General features: G+C 37.8%; 1 long non-coding RNA gene across 8 annotated transcripts in view; it reads right to left on the bottom strand.

Moving 5' to 3' along the window:
• Positions 1-23,095, bottom strand: part of LOC307189277 — a 925,047-nt gene that overhangs the window by 707,907 nt on the left and 194,045 nt on the right. For 7 of the 8 annotated variants that reach the window (XR_013829132.1, XR_013829133.1, XR_013829134.1 and 4 more), the window contains exon 2: positions 5,046-5,184. The exons of the other annotated variant lie outside the window; for it this stretch is intronic. This is a non-coding gene — a long non-coding RNA (uncharacterized lncRNA). The remainder of the gene's footprint in view (positions 1-5,045; positions 5,185-23,095) is intronic. 8 annotated transcript variants of the gene reach the window in all.

The raw sequence follows: 23,095 nt of genomic DNA, 5'->3' as shown, positions 1-23,095 counted from the left end.
AATGTAAATTGATACAGCCACTATGGAGAACAGTATGGAGGTTCCTCAAAAAGCTAAAAGTTGAACTACCATATGACCCAGCAATCCCACTACTGGGCATATATCCTGAGAAAACCTAATTCAAAAAGAGTCATATACCACAATGTTCACTGCAGCTCTATTTGCAATAGTTAGGACATGGAAGCAACCTAAGTGTCCATTGACAGATGAATGGATAAAGAAGATGTGGCACATATATACAATGGAATATTACTCAGCCATATAAAGAAATGAAATTGAGTCATTTGCAGTGAGGTGGATGGACCTAGAGACTGTACTGCAGAGTGAAGTAAGTCAGAAAGGGAAAAACAAATACCGTATGCTAACACATATATATGGAATCTAAAAACAAACAAACAAACAAACGTTCTGAAGAACCTAGGGGCAGGACAGGAATAAAGAGGCAGACATAGAGAATAACTTGAGGACCCGGTGAGGGGGAAGGGTAAGCTGGGAAGAAGTGAGAGAATGACATGGACATATATACAACTACCAAACGTAAAATAGATCACTAGTGGGAACAGCCGCACAGCACAGGGAGATCAGCTTGGTGCTTTGTGACCACGTAGAGGGGTGGGATAGGGAGGGTGAGAGGGAGACGCAAGAGGGAGGAGATATGGGGATGTATGTATACATATAGCTGATTCACTTTGTTATACAGCAGAAACTAACACAGCACTGTAAACAATTATACTCCAATAAAGATTTTAAAATAAATAAATAAATTTAAAATAAAAAAAATGTAGTCCATGGTATATATCTAATCTGCTTTACAGAGATGAACAGGAGCTGGTCTGAATCCTTGTTTATGTGACACCTATTTTTATATGATTTCTGTGAGAGCAGATTCCTCATCAAAATCCTTCTTACATCCCTAGGGACTGATACATGATTCGTGGTTCATAAATGTCATTGGGATAAATGGAAGTAGCTCATATGAATGTAAGCTATTATTATGTTGAAAAACATCATCAAGATGACCTCCTTTCTAGTAAATTGAAAAAAAAAATGCTACAAATAACCATAAAGAACAAAGAGTTATTAGGAGGGATCCTGTTTTCCCCATCAGCGTATAGTGTGTGTATATTAGACAGTAAGTGGCCACTTCCTTCCATAATGTCTCCAAGAATGATTCAGTTCCCAAGGCACAGAAGGATTCTCTGGCTATCTGCAATTCCAAAGAAGACTGAAGAATTATCTCTGGACTGCTCCTAATACGTGTATGGTCAAAATCACCTATTAAATAATCCTTGACTCTGCGGAGTGAGAGTAATTGTCTCAAACAAGGGAACTCAAAGTTAAAGCCAAATCTCTTCCAAGGCTGTAGTTAAGAACACACCAAAAATAACAACAAGACAATGCCATGCTTACACCTCCAATGAGAAAAAGTTGGATGGGAAATATTAAGAGGAAAACACTTTTACTGAGTGCCTGCTGTGTTCTAAGGACCAACTAACACACATCATCACATTATTATGATAAGCCTGAAAGAAAGGCACCATTACGTCCATTGCAAAAATGAGAAAAGTAAGGTGAAGAGGGTTCAAGTCACTTGTTTAAAGTCTTACACACAGTAACTGGCAAAGCTAATATTTAAATCACCATCTTCTTACTTCAAAAGTCCCTTGTTCTTTTTACTTCAACAGCTTTTCCAAATCATCTTTGTTATAACTTCAAATTTACATGAAAAGAGTTGCTGGATAAAATAAATATTGGAAATTATGTTCATTCCAGTTAGATAGCCTTAATTGTGATTATCTGCACTGAGAGTTTCCAAGATGGAAATATAGAATGTATGACATCATAACATATTTTTCAACAGTGCCCTCTTTCTTCTTTTCTTTAATCCTCACAGATTTAAAGCCACCTATGTTCATTTATTCATTCATCTGGAAATATTTACCAGATGGCTGTTATATAATCTAAATGTAAGGATAAAAAGATGGGTAAGATTCACATTATAAGCAATTGAGGTAGTCAATAAATAGTAAAAATTCACAATCTACCAGACAGTGTCAAGACAGTGTTTTGTCTACTCTGATTCTGGCCCCAAGGAGTATATCTGGGTGGAAAACAATTAAACAAGTAATTATCTTATGTGCAGTATGTGCTATTTATTCATTCAGTGAATACTAACTGAGCATTTACTCTGTGCCAAGCACTGGACTAGACTATCAGAACACAGCAGTCAGTAAGTCAGAGATACCCCCTGCCCTAGGGAAGCTTACATTCTGGTGGGTAGACAGAAAAAATTACACAATGTATGCTTTAAAGGAGTAGAAAGGATCAAGAAGAGAGGAGAATGAGTAGGTAAACAGGGGAGCAAAAGCCTTGATGAGGAGGTGACAATTAAATTTAGTCGTAAGTGATGAGAAGTAGCTAGCCACATCCAACATTAGTTCGGAGAGCCAGGAGGTAGACAGGGTCTAGTTTATATAATATTTTGAGAAGTTTGATAAGGAATTTGGACTTTCTTCAGTGTTCAATGGGAAACCACTCAGCTGTTTTTTTAAATTGAAGTATAGTTGATTTACAATGTTGTGTTAGCTTCAGGTGTACAGCAAAGTGATTTAGTTTTATATATATATATATATATATATATAATATATATGTAATATATATTATATATATGTATATTTAATGTCCCTAGAGCATTAAGTAGGAAGGAGGGAGGAAGAAGGAATCTGGGCTATCGGGTGGGATAGGAAGGGAGATGAACAATGAGGCTGGTACATGAGACAGGAGTCAAATCAAATGGAGCCTTTTAAAACATGCTACCAAGCTTGGATTTTATCCTAATGGCAATGGGAAGACATTAAAGTTTATTAAGCAGGGGAATGGCAGGATTCATCTAAACTTTTAGAGAATCACTCTAAATACTTTATGAAAAAATGAGTTAAAGTGAGCACAAGAATAAGACTGTGGGTTCCAAATATATTCAAAACGGTGCACTTTAGGAAAAACTGATCCCCTTTAAGAGAGAACGAAATACAGGATAAATCTTAGCCTAATGGGGTATTAACATAATTTTCATGGAAAGGTAGTTCTGGTATCAATATTAGGGAAAGGAGGTGAAATCACTTGGTGAAAGGCAAAACACAAGTTATGAGTGCCTATGACTAATCTCTACCATTTTATAGATTAGAATGGTCTGTTTGGACTGCCTTTACGGGATAACAGGATTGACTTTGGGAATTTACTGGGGCTCTCATCTCTCAGTGGCTTCAGTTATCCTCTCCATTATGAAAATTTTCAAAATTTCACCTTCTTTTTCAGTCTTTGAAGGGAGAGAAAGGTAATACTTCTACCACTTACATCTCCCATTACGGTTGTTTGGGGTGATTTTCTAAAAGAAGTTAAGAAGGTATAACAAATTAGCAATGTTTTTTCTAGATAAGCTGTGCCTGAAATCCCTGTCAGATGGCTGATTCTGGCTTTAATTCCTCCAATATGTCAAGATGTGTTCTGAAATATAAATATTTTAGATGAGGTTATTTGATTTCAATTTGTATGTTTCTCATGAAAATACAAAATCTCTTATTCTTCTTCCTCACCCAAAGATAATTAACTGAAGTTATTTTAACCAACTAATAAGCTCATTTCCAATAACATCAGCCCTATTTTGTGTCTCCAACAGACACACAGAATAAAAGGGAGGCCTTACAAGAACATAATGAAAAATTTAGCAACCCCTCCTCCCCAGTAAAGAGGGATGAGAATGGTGGTGAGCGGCAGGCAAGAACTGTGAATACATTTAATGGTGACATACCATTTTTAGACCCAATTATGTAAATTCATCCTGGAATATTGTGAGTGAGGGTTGGGTGATCATTTTCCCCGACTACCACCCACACACATACACACCCTGGGATTTATAGCAATTATGTCAATTGTCCTATTTATGGTACTTGACACGTTGAATGTAAGAAAGGGACAATGCATCCTATTACCTCTTATTACAATGCAGCATGGTGATGAATGGTATAATAGTGATGATAATTAAAATGTGTTGTGCATACTTAAACATTAGATTCAAGGTTTGAAGAAGTGCCTATTATCACAGCCCTTTTTCTCTATCCTGTCTTCTAAAGAAAGACTCATACCTTCCTCTACTTGTCTACAATTACTTACATGGTTCAAAAAAAACACTCATATTACCTGGAGTTGATTCCCCTTTGTGCAATTCTTTCTTTCTCTTTGCTACTCTGTGTGGGACCTCTGAGTGCCCTAAAAATCTCTATCTTTAGCTCTTGCCGCTGACAGTTCTTCAAGCAGAGGTCCCTGAACTCTAGAATCTTCAAAAGTCATTAGATTTAAATTGTCATAGAAACACTGGGGAATAATGTTAAGGTTCTGAATGTCAATTTTCTTTCTTCTTATTTTAATATATCTGTTATTGTTCTGTGACCAAGGTCTCTATAATGTAAATCAGCTGCCCTGAGTTTCCGTAGAAGTCAGAATGGACTGGGTGACTTTGGTGAATCACTCAAGCTACCTGAAAACCTCCATCACCTTCTCTACAAAATAATCGGGATGATATTAACTGCCCTGGCTTATATACAAGATTGTGATAGAGGCAAAAATATTAAGAAATCAGTCTATGCAAATATATTATAAAATAAAATATTATAGATATATTATTACATAGACATTAGATGAAAGCATAAGAAAAAGATTCATGTCAGTATGGCATTTGAGAGTAAACAAAGCTTTTTAACAAAGTAATTTTTTTAATTTTCCAACAGTGTCATATATAAAATTCCATATGTTTTATAAGAGAGGAAACAGGTTTAAGTTGAGTAAGCCCAAAATCACAGTGCTATTAAACGACTAATTTGCTATTGGGATCGAGTATTTCTAAGTTTGGGCAAAGGAGGTAGCCACAGATTTCTATGTCTCTTCTGTGTAAAAGAGATTAAGAAATAGGATAACAAAGAGAGAGGAAAATAGTATCAAAAGAGGTAGCATAGTGCAATAGTTAAAAGCAAAGTCAGGCTTCTGCTCACCCTTGCTGCTGCCTAGCATTACATCACCAATGATGGTCCAGTGCTCTCCCACTCTTCTGCATGACTTTTTCTACCTTTCCTGTCCTCCTCAAGCTCCCAACTCTCCATGTCCACGCTCAGTCTCCAGTGATTTTGCATCCTATTTCATTGAGAAAATGACAGCAGTTAGAAAAGAATTTCCATAAGCTCCCACCTCCTTGTCAACTATGTGTTCATATTCTCTGATCCCCCATTTAAATTACTATTTAAACCTTAGCATCATTTCCCCAGTGTTTCCTTCATTATCTACATTCCCCGGTCCAACGCCAATTCCTCCACTTGTCCACTACATACCATCCTCTCACCTACTCAAAGATATTGTGCTAGCTCTCATTCCTTCCCTTTTTCTAATATCATTCATTCTTTTCTCTCTTAGATCATTCTTATCGCCACACAGACACGCTTAGTTAAAATAATTAAAGAAAAAAAAATCTCTTGACTCATTATGCCTTTCCTCCTTTTGCCCTATTTCTTTGCTTCCCTTTACTGCAAAATTCCCTAAAACCCTTATCTAACACCCTATCTCCAATCCCTTCCTTTCATTATCTTTTGTAGTATTCCAGTTGACTCTTACCACTAAAATTGCTCTTATCAAGGTCAGCAATGATATCCACATTGTAATTCAACAGTCAATTCTCATGGAAGAGATTCTTGTATGTTTTGCTCAATACTATATTCCAAGCTGCTAGAGTAAGCCCTAGAATATGGACAGTGCTCAGCAAACACTTAGCGAATGAATAAGCGTACATAAGGCAGACCTGGGCCTTAATCCAGATTTCCCCACCGTCTCATTGTATGCCACTGCGAGTCCCGTAATCCTCTGAGCCTCCATCTGATCATCTTTGCAATAGGAACAAAAATAATGACCTCTCAGATATATTACAAAGAGGAAATGAAATAATGTGTATATATACATGAGTGACAAACAGAAAATGCTTTGTTGTTACAGGTCTGTTTCAAATGGTGCAGTTTATATTATTTGTAGCAAGGCTGATTAATAATGAAGGAGGTTTCTGAGACTATGTCAAATGCTTTCAAAGTTTGCACTGAGGGTAAAACAACACATTACATACTAGTGGCATTGGTTTGTGGTTAGAATTTCTTGATGAGGCTGGGACCTCCCAAACATAACTGTTGAGCATACTGAGCAGGTAAGTGTCTCCAAGGTAAGACAATGGGAAGTTTGTTGCATCATTATCTTGTGTGATTGCTAATCTAGAAAAATAAAACACATTGCCCATTAAGAGTTCCTAAGGGGGGCTTCCCTGGTGGCACAGTGGTTGAGAGTCCGCCTGCCGATGCAGGGAACACAGGTTCGTGCCCCGGTCCGGGAAGATCCCACATGCCGCAGAGCGGCCGGGCCCGTGAGCCATGGCCGCTGAGCCTGCGCATCTGGAGTCTGTGCTCCGCAACGGGAGAGGCCACAACAGTGAGAAGCCCGCGTACAGCAAAAAAAAAAAAAAAAAAAAAAAAAAGTCTTCCTAAGGGTGCAGTGTGGAAGAGAAGTAAGTAATTCTTTCTAAATGGGTGATGACTGCTAACTGAGGTCCTGCTCATTTAACAGCCTGGAAAGGGTGTTCTGTCAGCAATCCATGTCATCAGTGAATCTCAGTGAAATTCCCTGGTCTTTAATTAGTGGAACTGATGACCTTTCAGAGGTCAACTTGTGTAACCAAGGCCTTTGATTGGTGATCTTACTGTTTCTTTAAAGGTAACATAAAATATCAATGCTCAGTTTTGTTAAATACTTACTTATTTACATCTTCCTTACCAATATTTTCATGTTGATTATTTCCTAATGACACTGATGGACTGATCTGTTTATTTAAATGATGGCTGCTATCATCTTTTAGGACTATTAGTGCCCAGAAGTGAAGCTTATAGACAAATAATTAGAATATTGAATCCTGGAGGATATGGGAAGCTTGGGGACCGTCTTTTCACTTCCCATTTTTGACACTGTCAAGAATGTCAAGGCAAGGGAAAGGCAAAGACATGGGAAGTCTCTACTTCATTAAAAATGATTGATAATAAAGCAATTTTTGTTTCATCAGCTTCCTATTACATTTATTTTTCTCTTTTCCTCTTCATACAAACATGTTCACATATACACATGCATGTACACTCAAAGCATAAATGTATTCATACTAGATCCAAATTTTCTGCATGCACTTTTATCTGCTTATAAATGCAAACACACACAGAGGCACACACACACATACACACAAGTTAAAACACATCTGATATAACCATTCACTAAGATGAATATCTTTACATGCAGCAGCTAAAGCACATCCATTCTCAACTCTGCATATTTAAGGATACCCATGAAACATGCATAAACTCACAAAAATGCACACAACTCACACATGCTGCCTACATATACTTAAACACATCTGCGCATACACAGACATACTTATATGGTGAAAAACACCAATTTAATAACTAGATCTTTCTTTTTAGTAGGATGAGTACTTTGAAATGGGCAGTTCTATTTATTTATTTTCCCTTCTGAACACATTGATGGATTTGGAATATGAAACTGCAGCATGATATATTTTTAACATCCCATTATATTTCTAGCATATTACTTTGCACAAAGTAAATAATCAATACATATTTGATGAGTGAGAGAGTGAATGGATGGGTAAATAACTGAATGAATATGAACAGGAGAGAATGAGTTACTCTGAATAATAGAGGGCAGAATTCTGCAGCACGATAGGCAATGTGGGAGAGAGGAGGTGAGGAGGGATGAGGTGAAGAAGAAAGCAAACAAGATGAACTGAGCTTCAGAGTACAGACAGAATGCAAGTGTTGGCCATATTCCCATGGAGCTATTCAAAGAATAAATCTGTTTTAATTGTGGGGCCCACAACCATTGGTCATTTCCTTTTATGTTATCATATTTAAAGATGTCACCAACACCAATCTTTTCATCTATATTGCTTTGTAGAGAGAAAAACAGAAAGGTACTTCTTGACCCCTATGATCAAATGTATCATTATCCTCTTTCTGTGTAACAAACTACCCCTTAACTTGGTGACTTGAAACAACGGTGATTTATTATTTCTCACAGTTCAAAGGGTTGGCTGGGCTGCTTTCACCTGGTTTGCTCATGAGTCATATTCCGTTGGGCTGAAAGGTCCACGATGGCCACACTTTTATGCCTGACAGTTGGTATAAGTTCTCAGCAAGGGCTCCCTGGTTCTCTTCCTTGTGGTCTCTCATGCTCCAGTACACTAGTCTAGCTTTCTTGTATGGTGGCCTCAGAGGAATTTCTAAAAGTGAAAACACAGCAACTGAAGGTGTCTTGAGGCCTCAGCTCTAGAACCTGCACAATTACTCATCTGCCATTTTATATTAATCAGAGCAAGTCACAGGCCAAACCTGATTCAAAGGCTGAGGAAGAGGTCTCCATCATCTGATAGAGGAGCTGCAAGGAATTTTTGGCCAGCTCAAACCTACACACTAAGTTTTCCTTATAACTGTACTTTCTGCCATCGGGAATTCCTAAACCTCCTCGCATGACTTCCCATCCACCCTCAAGATATGCATGTGTTCCAAGGCCAGTTGATAAAAGTGGGACACTGAGGTCCACAAAGATTGTCTCAGCCTCCTAAGAGAATATGAAAGTTTGATTCTCTTTGCCTTGATAGGGATCAGACAGCCAAGGGATCCAGGTATGCCTATTGTAGAAGAGGTTATTTGTCACCAGGACAGGTGTCCATTAGAAACTGGACCAAAGCCATGGACTCATTTTTCATAGTTCCTAAAGGAGCCCTCATGGTAATGAATTCTGGGCTCTAGAGGCCAAGGTCAGTGTGATTAAAATGCCTCCCTAAAACAGAAAAAACCCACTGGGTAATTATGTGTGTTTTACTACAGATTGAAGTTTCTCCATAAGAAGAATATAGAAATTACTTCAGCTCACTTTAGATACTCTTTTACATATTCATATGCTTTTACATTTTTGTAATCAGGGCACACAGTTATTATTTTATGCTCTCATTCTCCTAATTAGCATAACTAATTTCCCTTAATATTATGTATAAACATATATCTCTCTCTTTTGAACTTCTCTTGTGAATATGTAAGATTCTTGCAAAGTATTCATAATGTCCCACTTTGCATTATTGCTATCTATATACGTCTCACTTCCCCTAATTCATCATGCATGTGTTTTCATCATCATTGTCATCACTGCTGTCATCATCACCAGCCAGGGCATTCACTGAAACAACCACCATTAACTTTGCACCATACACTTTACAGAAATTATCTCCAATGCTCACAAAACTCTAGAGATAGTTCCTATCCCTATATTTAATGAAGGAGAAAGCTAAGTCTCAGAGAAATTTACTAGCTTGCCCAAAGTTCTGTTGAGAGTAGGTAATGAAGGAAAGACTCAGTTCTACAGCCTATACTATGATTATAAGGAAATGATGAGAGAGCTAAAGAAAGGATCCAAGTCGAAATAATTTTCATATATTCCATTATAGCTAGCAGGGTCCATGTATGTAATACAATAATACATAATTTTAGAAGAATATGCTATTTTATAGAACATGTCCATATATGGGATGGTCATCAGCAGTTTTATTAATAAAGCAGGTAATTACATTTTGTCACTATATGATATCATATAATGTAGTGTATTATATCATTACTACATACTTTGCTTGACCATACCCCTACTGCTGAAAATGTCTATCATTTTCAAAGTTTATCCTATTATTAACATACAGGTATCAGTTCAAAGAAGGAGAGTAGAGTAATTAAGAGTCAATGAATCTTATTGGCTTTGGGAGAGTCGGTTATCCATCCAGGCCTTACCATTTTTAATGATAAGATAGAGATTATGGAAGTACCATTATCTTAGAGTTGTCACAAGTATTTTTTTTAACATCTTTATTGGAGTATAATTGCTTTACAATGGTGTGTTAGTTTCTGCTTTATAACAAAGTGAATCAGTTATACATATACATATGTTTCCATATCTCTTCCCTCTTGTGTCTCTCTCCCTCCCTCCCACCCTCCCTATCCCACCCCTCTAGGTGGTCACAAACCACCTAGCTGATCTCCCTGTGCCATGCGGCTACTTCCCACTAGCTATCTATTTTACGTTTGGTACTGTATACATGTCCATGCCACTCTCTCACTTTGTCACAGTTTACCCTTCCCCCTCCCCATATCCTCAAGTCCATGCTCTAGTAGGTCTGTGTCTTTATTCCCATCTTACCCTTAGGCTCTTCATGACATTTTTTTTTTCTTGGATTCCATATATATGTGTTAGCATACGGTATTTGTTTTTCTCTTTCTGACTTACTTCACTCTGTATGACAGACTCTAGGTCCATCCACCTCACCACAAATAACTCAATTTTGTTTCTTTTTATGGCTGAGTAATATTCCATTGTATACATGTGCCACATCTTCTTTATCCATTCATCTGTCGATGGACACTTAGGTTGCTTCCATGTCCTGGCTATTGTAAACAGCTGCAATGAACATTTTGGCACATGACTCTTTTTGAATTATGGTTTTCTCAGGGTATATGCCCAGTAGTGGGATTGCTGGGTCGTATGGTAGTTCTAGTTGTAGTTTAAGGAACCTCCATACTGTTCTCCATAGTGGCTGTATCAATTTACATTCCCACCAACAGTGCAAGAGGGCTCCCTTTTCTCCACACCCTCTCCAGCATTTATTGTTTCTAGATTTTTTGATGATGGCCATTCTGACCGGTGTGAGATGGTATCTCATTGTAGTTTTGATTTGCATTTCTCTAATGATTAATGATGTTGAGCATTCTTTCATGTGTTTGTTGGCAATCTGTATATCTTCTTTGGAGAAATGTCTATTTAGGTCTTCTGCCCATTTTTGGATTGGGTTTCATGCCTGCAATAAATATTATCAAACACCCAATGTACACCAGGGCCAGACTCTGTTGGGGGTAAGCAGGAAACAAAACAAGTACCTGATGACACAGACCTTACCTTTGGGTGGGAGACACATGATATAAGCATAAAATGAATGTAAATATAATACCCAGTCAAAAGAAGTCTTTGTGAGCAAACCTCTGTCTTCTCTGTTTCACATCATATCATACTCTACTCATTCTTTATAGTTTTAATGTAACTTCCCCAAAGAAGGTCATTTTAAAGCCGCAGATTGGTCAAATCCCTTTAGATTTACATTCTTTCAAAACATGTAGTCCTGCTGTATCATTACATTTACTTCTGTGATTACTTCATCCATTTTTCTTCTTCTCCTAGACTGTATACCAAATAAGAATCCATAACTATCATGCTCATATTGTATCTCCAGGACCTAACTGTGTAGTGCCTAGCAGAAAAAAGATTCACTAATATGCCTTCATTGAGCAAATGAACCTGATGGATAACAGAAATGGACAAGGTCAGTTTTTATTATGAAAACAAACTTCCCAGTTTCTTCTCCTAGAACTCTTCTACTTCAAGACACCATAAAATCCGAGTTTTTGGATGCTCACAAATCCCCAGCAACCGCAGCAACCAGGCAAAATCAACGGGTGTCAGAGTAGCAAAGGAGGATCTAGATTATTTTTAATCAGCATTAAAAAGAACTTGAACACATCCAGAGAGAGTTTCATCATCATTTGTTTTATTTAATGAAAAACCTACAGAGATTAGCTCTCTGCTGTCGTGAGAAGGAATTCTTTAACACAGTAATGATTTATGATTTGTTAGACAGTGTTTAATTGAGTTTTGTCCAGCATCTGAAGATGCTTATCATATAGCTGGTCACTCATGTTAATGAAAAAATGGATTCCTTACAATAGTCACACTTGAATTTAGATAGCAAATGATATATATCGATCCCAGGGAGAAGAAACAGAGGTTGAGCAAGTGGGGAGAGAGAGGACTTTTTAATTAATTTTATGGTAAGAATAAATGTATTAGGCTTCAAATTCCCAACAATGTGCGTTCTGGACATGGGCATTTGTATGGAGGGAAATGTTTCACAGCTTATACATATAAATATATGTGTGTGTGTGTGTGTGTGTGTGTGTGTGTGTGTGTGTGTGTGTATATATATATATAAAACTAAATGCCTCAGTGTTTCTACAACGGTGGGGTCTAGGAACATGCACAAATATATACATATATATGGTATACATCCTTATATACATGAATATATACTGGTGCCTATGTGTATATATGTATGTATCTGTGTAAATATGTTTAACTTATGCATGAATGTGAGTTTGTGCAGATAAGCATGGCTATTATTTTGATTTTTCATCCTGATCCTATTCACAGAAGAAGAAATTAGGACAGCTCAAACAGGAAGAGAATAACAGACTTGTATCCATTTCCAAGTCATAAGAAGGCAGCTCTTTGCCATTTTAAATGGTTTATATTTAACAGAAACCAAAAAATAAAGAAAAAAATTGTAAGTTGATACTTTATCTCCTGCTGTTTGTGAACCTTCAAGAAAATCAAGTACATGATTTGGGAGAAATGTGCTGCCACTTAAATTTCCCCACAGTCCTGCTTCCTAACACCAGCACACATTTGCAGAATAAAAAACTCTTGAACAACATTCCCTTATACTATTGATTAGAGTGTATTTTTTAATTAAAGGCAAATAAACATGTTTCTATAGAGACTTTGGGAAATAAACCACCACAGCACAGTCACTGAGACACGGAATATTAAAAACCACAAAATGAGGGACTCAGACCACTCCCTGCCCATTGGTCCTGCTCAGCAGAATGTAAATCAGGATGCTTCCTAATCTAGGGCATTGCTCTTAATTTTGTTTCTAGATGTGTGTGCCTTTGCAGCTCCAGATGCATTTGCAAAATTAAAAGCATAACTTATCTCCCAAAGGCAATATTCCATCAGCCTAGTGACTTAGTCCTGATGAAAAACTGGCTCTAAACAATGCTTGTTCACTGTTTGGTCTGGTCTCAGGAACAGCAGTGGGTAATAATTTTCAACATCCAGGATGGGTTATGGAGATGTAGGTCAGTTTCTCTCCTTCCTTCGAACAAATATAGGTAAGTTAAACCAGACTTATCTCTTCCCTTATATGTCACCCTGCACCATTAGCCAAATGGTTCAAAATACATGAACTGCCAGGATGAGTAGTGAGGGTCCTGTCACCAGAAGACCCCACGGGCAAGTGTTTTTCCTTGGACTAAATAAGGGCACAGATAGTGCCTTTTTAAGCTGTGAGCACCAGAATGGAAATCGAAAGTCACAAAAAATTGTAGTCTAAATAGCATCAAGGAAGGTCAATACAGACCAAGTAGAGTTCTGGAGACTCCAAGGTGCACAGCAGAGGTGATAAATTGAGAATATCATATCCCAGGAAGGGGTGTGTCCAAATGTGAACTAGAGGTACAAATGCAAGAAAAGACCTGGGAGTAGAGGATATATAACAGTCAGTAGCTTGCTACAGAAGACTTGAGTCAATAATATTTCACTTCTGCCAGATTTCTCTGACTCCTCGTCCTCCTCGCTCCAGAACCCCCACAGCATGCGATGACGAACTGGTTAATGCACTTCAATCATGGCTATAGCATAGGGTTATTTATCTTGTGTATGTACTGGTTACTTTATTTTATTGTTTTAGAGTTATAAAGATTCTTAGCAGTCACTGAGAAAAGAGAGTGAAAGGCATGTATCCCAGATCATAAATCAAGTTGAGAAATAGCCAAGCTTGGAAGACAGATTAGCTGGATTCATGTGCAGTAGCCCTCTCTTGTGTACTTCCTATTAAATAAGGAACCAGCCTCATGGTGAATGTGGTGATGAATTAAGTGGGATAATAGGCAAGTGATTATGCATTAGGGAATAATGGATGAGGGTTGACCTATTTTTTAACTTTAAAGTTTTCTTAGGGCTGATACTTTAATAGCATTGGTTGAGAGTCAATTCAGATAAAGTGATCAAAGCTGTTGTCTTAAGATAGTGGGATAATCTTTACTTAATATAAAAATAACTCCACTTATTAATGTCAGTATATTACTTTTAAAATATATTTTTAAAAAAATCAATGCAGGTGAAGCAGTCCCAGAGTGAGGGAAATTACTGCAATTATTTTATGAGTTTGGGCTTTCTTTTTCTTTATTCTCCACTTTGGTTGCCCTTGTTTTAAAGTTAATATGAGACTGTTTCTTTTCTTAGTGGCATGTACATTTCCACATTTCCCAAAGGTTCTTAAAGCTAATGGACAATGTGGGACAAAGGTTTTCACTGCCAATTTCCAATATGGGCAGCATATTTCCAATAGCAAAGAGCACCCACCTTGACTTACTTGGGAGGGAGCATCTGTAAATGCTTGGGAAATATATCTTGAATGTATTGATTAGGTAATCTCACTGAAGTCCAATTATAGGCGATGACAATTGGGTGTTATTTTTCGGGATATATCATCTGAATATCTGAATATCCAATTCATTTCAGGACTTAAAGTGATTAATTCATGCATAGTCCCTGTCCAAGATATAATATGAGGCTTTTTTAAAAAGCAATACTGGATACTAAATTCCGGTTTCTCCTCCAGTTTTCCCCAAATCACTTTAATTCAGTTTTTCAAAGGCAGGCTTTTTGTGTACACATGTGTTTCAGACCTTCCACAACCAATACACTGAGCTAAGCATAAAGAGCCAGACCTCAAACTTGAGTAAGAGAGAGTGAACTGGCAGATTCTGTAAGTCAGCAGGGCCATAAGTTATGTCCAAGAAGGTCATCCAAAAGAGAAAGAAAGGCACACTGACAGGTCCAGAGTCAGTGAGAAGCAGCAGCAGGGATACGTGCTCAAGCAAGGATGCCGGTGGGAAACTAGGGCAGAGAGTGGGATTGAAACTTAAGTGACAAACCAAGGTCAGCCTTGGCTGTAAATGTAATAATGTAAAGTTTACTATTTCTTTAGCAATATGGGAGGAAAACCATGGTCTGATGGTGGGTGTGTGTGTGTGTGTGTGTGTGTGTGTGTGTGTGTGTGTGTGTGTGTGTGTGTGTGTGTGTGTGTGTGATCTATCATGACTTGCAACTTAGATATTATCTGCTCCATGACATACAACAGACAAGGTACGTGGTCAGAAGTTTTGACCTAGGTGTCATAGTACTCACTCTTTCACCATGGGTGTTGAATGTGGAATTTCTGATACAATGGATAAGACAAAGGATAGCACTGTGGTTAAAACTAAAGGGACAGGAATATGGCTTCTCTTGTTTAAATCTCAGCACTGTCAGCTACTAATTGTGTGAATATGATAATGTTATTTAACCTTTTTGGGGTTTAGTTCCTTTATAGCTATACTGGGGATCATATCAATTAGGATAGGATCAACTGCTGTAATAAATAGACAGTGGCCCAAACACAGTGGAAGTTTCTTGTTTTTTTATCATTTATAGAACACATCAAGTGTGTTGTTTCTGCTCATCAGATGCTTCTCTTCCATACAGTGACTCAGTAACCGAGGATCCCTATATAGCTCATGGCCCCACCTTACTCTACGACCTTATAATCATTTGCAAGCACCCAGCTGAAAGGAGGGAAGGACATGGAGGAGGTTATCCTTCTTCTGAAAAGCCTTACTTTTCCTTATATTCCACTGACAATAACTGGTCACATGATTACACCGATGTAAAAGCCTTCTTCTGAAAAGCCTTCTTTTGAAAAGCCTTCTTCTGAAAAGCCTTACTTTTCCTTATATTCCACTGACAATAACTGGTCACATGATTACACCGATGTAAATGGATCAGAAGAATAGAAAATCTGACTGAAACACTGTTTCCCAGTGGAAGGATACTACTCTATTCTAGAGCAGGCTGAATAATGCCTACCCAAAGATATCAGTCTCTGATCCCTGGAACCTATCAATTTTACCTCATTTAAAAAAAAAAAAAAGTCTTTGCAGATGTTATTAAAATAAGGACTTTGACACGGGAAGTTTATCCTGGGTTATCCACCAGGCCCTAAAGAGAAAACAGATGGAGATATGATACAAACAGAAGAAGAGGCAATGTAATCAGAAAGAAGAGATTGGAGTGATGTGGCCACAAGTCAAGGAATGCCAGCTGTGAAGGAAGGGTGTAAGAGCAGCCCAATGCCTCCCTGTGTTCCCAAGAAGAACCTTGTGTAGAAGATGTGCTGACAAGCTAACAAATCATGTTGCATCCAAAGAGTTCAGAGCACAGACAGTGCAATCCTTTTCCCTCCATGTGGGGCACATGTATACTTTCATTGGAAGTGCTCAGCTCTATTTTTGTCAATGGCCCTCAGACACACACCCTCAGCTTTCTTTATTTCAGACTCCACAGAATGAGGGTAATGGTTCTCTGCTGTAGCAGGAAGCGGCCATACTGCCTATGTAGGTTGCACAATGAGTGGATCAGCTAGCCGTGAGCAACCGACACATGGCAAGGTCTGGATCTCCTGTGCTCTCTCTCTCCTCTTGAGCCTCATGTGTGTTGTCTGTTCTCAGCAACCTGGAATCATGCATTAGTCTCCTCCCTGGGTGGTAGTTCCCTGCCTTTTGACCTTGGCCACACTCTTGCTATATTCTATCCTGCAGCACAGCCTGATCACTGAGTGAAAGACCAGAAGCCACCAGAAGCTGAAAGAGGCCAGGAACAGATTCTCCCCGAGAGCCTCCAAAGCAAGCAGGGCCCTGACAACATCCTGACTTGCATTCAGTGAAACTGATCTCAGACATCTGGCCTCCTGAACTGTGAGAAAATAAATTTCTCTTGTTTTAAGTCCCCAAATGTGTAGTAATTTGTTACAGCAGCTACAGGAAACTAACACATACTCTAAGCAAAAGGAGAATATATTTCATTGGGAAGCTGGTTATTTATGCCACAAAAATATTAATCTCTACCTCACAGGATTATGGCAGGATTAAATGAGATAACTCATGTCAGATAAGGAAGGTAAGATCTAAATTTACAGGTAATTTTTAAAATATAAATGAACTTCCAAAATCTGAAAGTGATTTAAATCTGGGAGAGAGTGGCTTATCATACTTACTTGTATTTTTTAAAATACATTTTTATGGTGTTTTTTTTTTTTTGTATATAAGAGGAAAGGGTGGAATTACAGTACTTCAGTTGGGTAATGCCTATGAGAGCCTGTAGCATATGTGCATGCCATCAGTAATGGGAGGGAAAAGAGTGGGGAGTGGGGGGTAGCTCTGAGAATTGCTGGTCTAAACAGAATGTGTGCAAATCCATACAAATTAAAGAAGCCACTGACTGAGAAAATGCTTTATGAGTTTTAAAGTGTTAAATGTGTTCTTCCATCTCCTTTTCCCACTTCTTCTTCTTACATATTATCAGTGGCTCTATGAACACAGACTGCTTGGGAAGATGGGAGAAATGTATAAGCATTGCTGAAAGGGAGGAAGAAAATTTAACATTCCCTTCAGCACCTCTGTTTTTCATTTGTGATTCTTAAAATAGCAAACTGGAGAATAAATTGAAAACAATTCTCAAGTGAAGATCTGTATTATGAGTGCATCCCATTCATCTCTTCTTATCTTTTCACTTGTGGACACTCAAGAGTTGGCTGTATTTATTTAAGTCATTAAATCTACTGTGCTATCAGAAACCCTCTGGGAATGGTTACTTAAATAAATTTTTAAAAAATCAACCTGATTTTCTCTTGCACTAGTGACATGTGTACGTGATCAGTGACTGAAATCTGTAACATTTAGTAAGGGGACTTCAACCCTTATAGCACAATAATTTTTAGCTTCTTCCCCCTTCTTTTATCCTCAGAGGATCTTAAATTCTAACTAAATATGAATATCTATGTAATCTACCAAAATAAAATCTGTCTAAATAAAAATACTAATACAAAAATGTATGATACACATATCAGTACATTATGGTTTAGCTAGAGATAATGAAAATTCTATAGTTGGTTTATTTTTACATTTTTAAGACCACCTACCTCACCTAGCTGCAATAATCAGAAATTTCAACATTCAATTAACAACAGTTATTATATTGTACATAAAATATTTGCTGTTAATCCTTTACTATGTGTCAGGTACTAAAACAAAGATTTTAGCTGCGTTATCTCATGTTTTAATTCTCCCAACACATTGGTGGGACAGCGGTTATTACCACCATTTTAGACATGAGGAAACACATACCCAGAGACTGTAAGTGATTTGTCTGGGATGAAACAGCTGTAAATGTCAGAGTCAAGGGTTTCAACCATGAACGTCCTGATCTCAGAGCCCATGTTCTTAACCACAACAAGACTGCAGAGCAAGAATGGGCAATCTGGATAATCTAGGGTAAACCTCCTTTCTGTCTGTTTGCAAAAAGGCAGGTAGACAGGGGTTACAAAACTTATCTGATACCATGAACATTTTCAGAGGAAGTTCCCAATAAAGACTTTAAGATTTAAAAATCCTCGTGTTTTATTTTTTCTCACATAATACTGAATTTAACTGCACCTCTTAACATAACACATGGTTGAAAAAACAAAGGGAAAAGCTCATACCAATAACACACTCACTCACCTCTAGATAAGCAGATCTTTTCCATGAGAAATGTGAATTGCATTGGTGTAGACATAAGTTCTTTGTTTCAAAAAATGCATCATTATACCAAATATTTAAAAATTAAAATTGATCTTTACTGGTACTGAGAAAGCCCACTTCTAAGATGTCCTAAGAACCTAGTGTATTTTCCCTTGGCTGCAAATTGACTGCACTGTCACATTTACTAAGCCCTTGGCCCAAGGCATTTTATCCCAGGAAATCAAACAAGAGTTCTGCTGTTCATATCTCTTAATTTTATTATTCTCAAGGAATCCTAGGAAAAGAAGATATCATAAAGGTTAACTTGGCCAAACCATCAGCAGTTATGTAAGTCTACCTCTAATCTCCTCCCCAAATTGGACAATCTCTTCTCATTCATTCATTCATATGTAATAATCATCTAATGCCGATTATAATGTGCAAGATTGAATAACTGGCCTTCAAAGTTTTCAAAGTGTATTAGAAAGACAGACTGGACTTAAATCCAGGCTTCACTGCGTCCTAGCAGCAGCATCTTGGACAAATTACTTAACCTCTTAGATCCCTCAGTTACCTTATTTGACTTCAGGTAACAAAAGTATTGTTCACGGGCTCCCCTGGTGGCGCAGTGGTTGAGAGTCTGCCTGCCGATGCAGGGGACACGGGTTCGTGCCCCGGTCCGGGAGGATCCCACATGCCATGGAGCGGCTGGGCCCGTGAGCCATGGCCGCTGAGCCTGCGTGTCCGGAGCCTGTGCTCCGCAACAGGAGAGGCCACAGCAGTGAGAGGCCCGCGTACGACAAAAAAACAAAAAACAAAAACAAAAGTATTGTTCACTAAGTGGATTCTCAGCAAATGACTATTGTTGTCATCCTTACTGGAATTTTGTTGGACAGAAGACTCTGGTAAAATTAACTTCTCTTTGTCCCTGTTTCATCATTTGTTAAAACTATAGTATTTGGGAAAGATTAAATGAATTAATACATGAAAATGGTGCCTAGCATACAGTGATCAACTAATGAGTTATTGTAATGTATTATTATTAAAAATAAGTAAAGTTCACATGTATACATGCATGATTGGTCTTTATAGTAAAGAGCACTTCAAATAGGATGAGGTGAGTCAAGACAAAGTGCATAAGGGAAATTTGAACTGAATTGTTTGGAAGTTTACAATGGGGTTAGCTTTTCTTCAACATATTAAGATTGTGTAGAACTAGAAAAGCCTGCTTAAGCACAGATGTGAACTATCACACAATATGATGGAGTTAACAGCCACAATTCAGAAGCAATTTTTCCCGGGCTCATGCAATTTATATTCCTTTCTCCCCTTCTTTTCCATCTTGGGCCTTAGTAGGAGACAATCCCTCATGGAGTTCCAGTCAGCTGTCAACTGGAGTTGATCTTTTTCCATTTAAGTTTCGAGTTATTGACGGGCAAAACATTTCCCCAACTTTTTTCAGCTTGAAAAAGGACTCTTTAGTTACTCTCTCATAATTCAGAAAAAAGGTGTATAGAATGTGTACGTGTGTGTGTTTCTGTATTTGCATGCATGTATGTGTGTTTATTTGGTGATCATGTGTATGTTTTTTAAGGCAAACATTTTGAAAATGTTCATAAAAAGCACACCTAATACTTTTACGTTGTGTCACTGTGTGTAAATTAATGTTGTTGTGCATTTGTATTTGCATATATACAATGTTTCTATAACACAATGTTTTACGAACTTAGACGTTTTTTTCAACTTCTTTAAGTTAATTTTAATATATTACTTTATATTTCTACCTCAGCTTTCTGCTTACAAAATTCCTTGCATATAGAAGAAAGCTCAGAAATACTTGCTGAACACAAAGCCATAAATGAGGCTTGCTGGACACATGTTGCTTGAGATACTGAGGAAAAGACAATGATACGCCAAGCTGCTAATTCAAGTCAGGAATCTACTAAATTCATAGCAACAAGTTAAATGCTGCAGGTAGAGGTGATGGATACAAATGGTTGAGTCCTAGCACTGTTTCTGGGTTGCAGGACCAGGTGAGGTTAAGTTTTCATGATCTGCAGGACAAGCCTGAGGTAAGAGAAGAGAATTAGGGTAAGGTTTGCTAATATGCTATAAAACTACTAGATGTCAGAGAATGGCCAAAAAGCCAGAAGAAAAGGAATGAATATTAGATAGGAATTTATAAAAAATAAGTTACAGGGTGAGCTCAATCACTACTAACAAGATCTGCCACCTTGTATAAGCTGCTTCACCCTCTTTAAATTGTCAAGGTATTTATTTGTAAAACTAGAGGTTTAATTAATAACATCTTCCTTAAGAATTGCTCCAACCCACTATAAGCTGAAATAGTTTACTATACAAGTTGTTTGTTGTTTTGGTTATCTGCAACTGTATAACAACCCTCCCAAAAGTTTATGGCTAAAAATAACCACAATGCTTTGTAGTGATTGGGCTCAGCCAGGCAATTCTTCTGCTCCATGTAATGTTAGCTGGTACTATAGTCATCTAGGGGATTAATTGGCTTGAAAATCTAAGATGGTTTATTTACATGGCTGGTGATTAATGCTGACTGTTGGCCTGGAGCTCAGCTAGGGCTGTCACCCAGATAATTTTTATATAGCTTCTCCTTATGGCTTGGGCTTCTCACAGTGTGGCTTATAGGTTCAAAGATGGAGGGTCCCAAATGTAAGTGTTCCAACAGGGGAGCAAGTGAAAGCTGCCAGTCACCTTAAAAATTAGGTGTTGAATGGCACAATATCACTTCTGCCACATTCTGGTAGCTGAGCATTCACAGGGTTAGACTGATTCAAAAAGAAGAGGAATAAACTTCAACTCTCACTAGGGAGAAAGACAAAGAAGTTGTGGACATTTTTAAGCAACCCACATTTTGTTCTCTGGCTATAAATTACTTACATTCATTTCACTTGCAAAATACCCTCCGTCTCTCCCCCACACTCCCCGAATTCTTCTTCTATTATTGGATATGACACCAAGAGCAGGATCCTGTCATCTAAATGAGGTCCGGGGTTTTTGGATGTGATTTCTTCTCAATATGACACAGTGAACTAAGACTCATCTGATCCCACATACACCACACAAAATAGTGAGGCAGGGACAGGAAAACCACAATTCCCACCCCCATCTAGTGCTCTGCTTGTAAATGTTTACCAATCATTCTCCAGGGACAGGAAGAGTGCTGGTACCTAGTGTTTGCTGATTTCTGTGATGTAAATATGCCCACCCTGGCCAATTTCAATGTATTAACATGTCAACTAGATTGAAAAGTTCTTGAGAATTTAACTATTGGCTCTTGCTCCATTCAAGAAAAACAAGTTAGGAAATAGGAGGCATTATCAATGGTTCATAGCAATTCCGAAATCAAGCTGGGTACGTGCTGGCAATTACTGTAATTTATTAGAGTGGTTACCCTTGGCTCTTGGCTCTATTCTCCGGGTTCCTGCGCATAGGAAGCTGGAGATCCAAAATCTCATTTCATGTTTATAAAACCCCTTTTAAAATTGTGTGGGTTTCCTATGTATTAATTTATAATTTATTTTATAAGCCAAAGTCTACCTTAAGCCATTATCCAAAAACCTGGACCCCAAAATCATTCTGAGACTGGTCCTTTCCTGCTGGGAGTCAGAATGCCATGAAACAATGCTGTTAAGAAACTTGGGACATTTCCTTTCTAGAAGAAATGGTCTAAGATAAATGCTGTTCAGAGTATCAGAAGCCTCATTATCTGGCTGGTATTACTTTAAACACTTTTAAGATCCTAACAAAGAGTCTAACAGATAACTCTTGAGACTTGATATTGAGACCACATAGTGACCTGAGTTTGATTTTTGCCCTAAAGGCGTTTTCTTTTTTTAACTTTGGGAGTCTTTTTCTGTGACAAGGGAAGAAAAGCATTTATTTTTGAACCCAGCAAGTCCTAGTTAAAAATATTTCTCTAGGGGTATGATAGGGAGGGTAGGAGGGAGGGAGACACAAGAGGGAAGAGATATGGGGACATATGTATATGTATAACTGATTCACTCTGTTATAAAGCAGAAACTAACACACCACTGTAAAGCAATTATACTCCAATAAAGATGTTAAAAAAAAAATATATATATATATTTCTCTAGCTTGTGCTTGAAAACCGAAGAATCCCTTCTGTAATTCATCTCTCTCTATTTGGACATTATCACATGTAGCTGAAAGAAATCAGTGGACCCTTTTCACATTCTGCCTATAAATAATCTCAGCTAAATCCACGAGTTCATTAGGTATATGTTCTACTTTATATGTTACCTTAGGTGACAGTGTTGCCAAACTTTCATTACTATATAAGTAACCATTTTCTCAGACTCAAAAATTTTCTCCCTGCCCTTCCTATCTTCCTTAAGGGTTTCCTTGGAGCACTGTGACATTCTGCCTACCACTTAGCTCCAAAGCCATTGCCACACATTTATTTTTAAGACACATCATTAACGTAC

Source organism: Stenella coeruleoalba (assembly GCF_951394435.1).
Source record: "Stenella coeruleoalba genome assembly, chromosome: 7".
Classification (NCBI taxonomy): Eukaryota; Metazoa; Chordata; class Mammalia; order Artiodactyla; family Delphinidae; genus Stenella; species Stenella coeruleoalba.
This window is presented reverse-complemented; position numbering and strand designations above follow the sequence as displayed.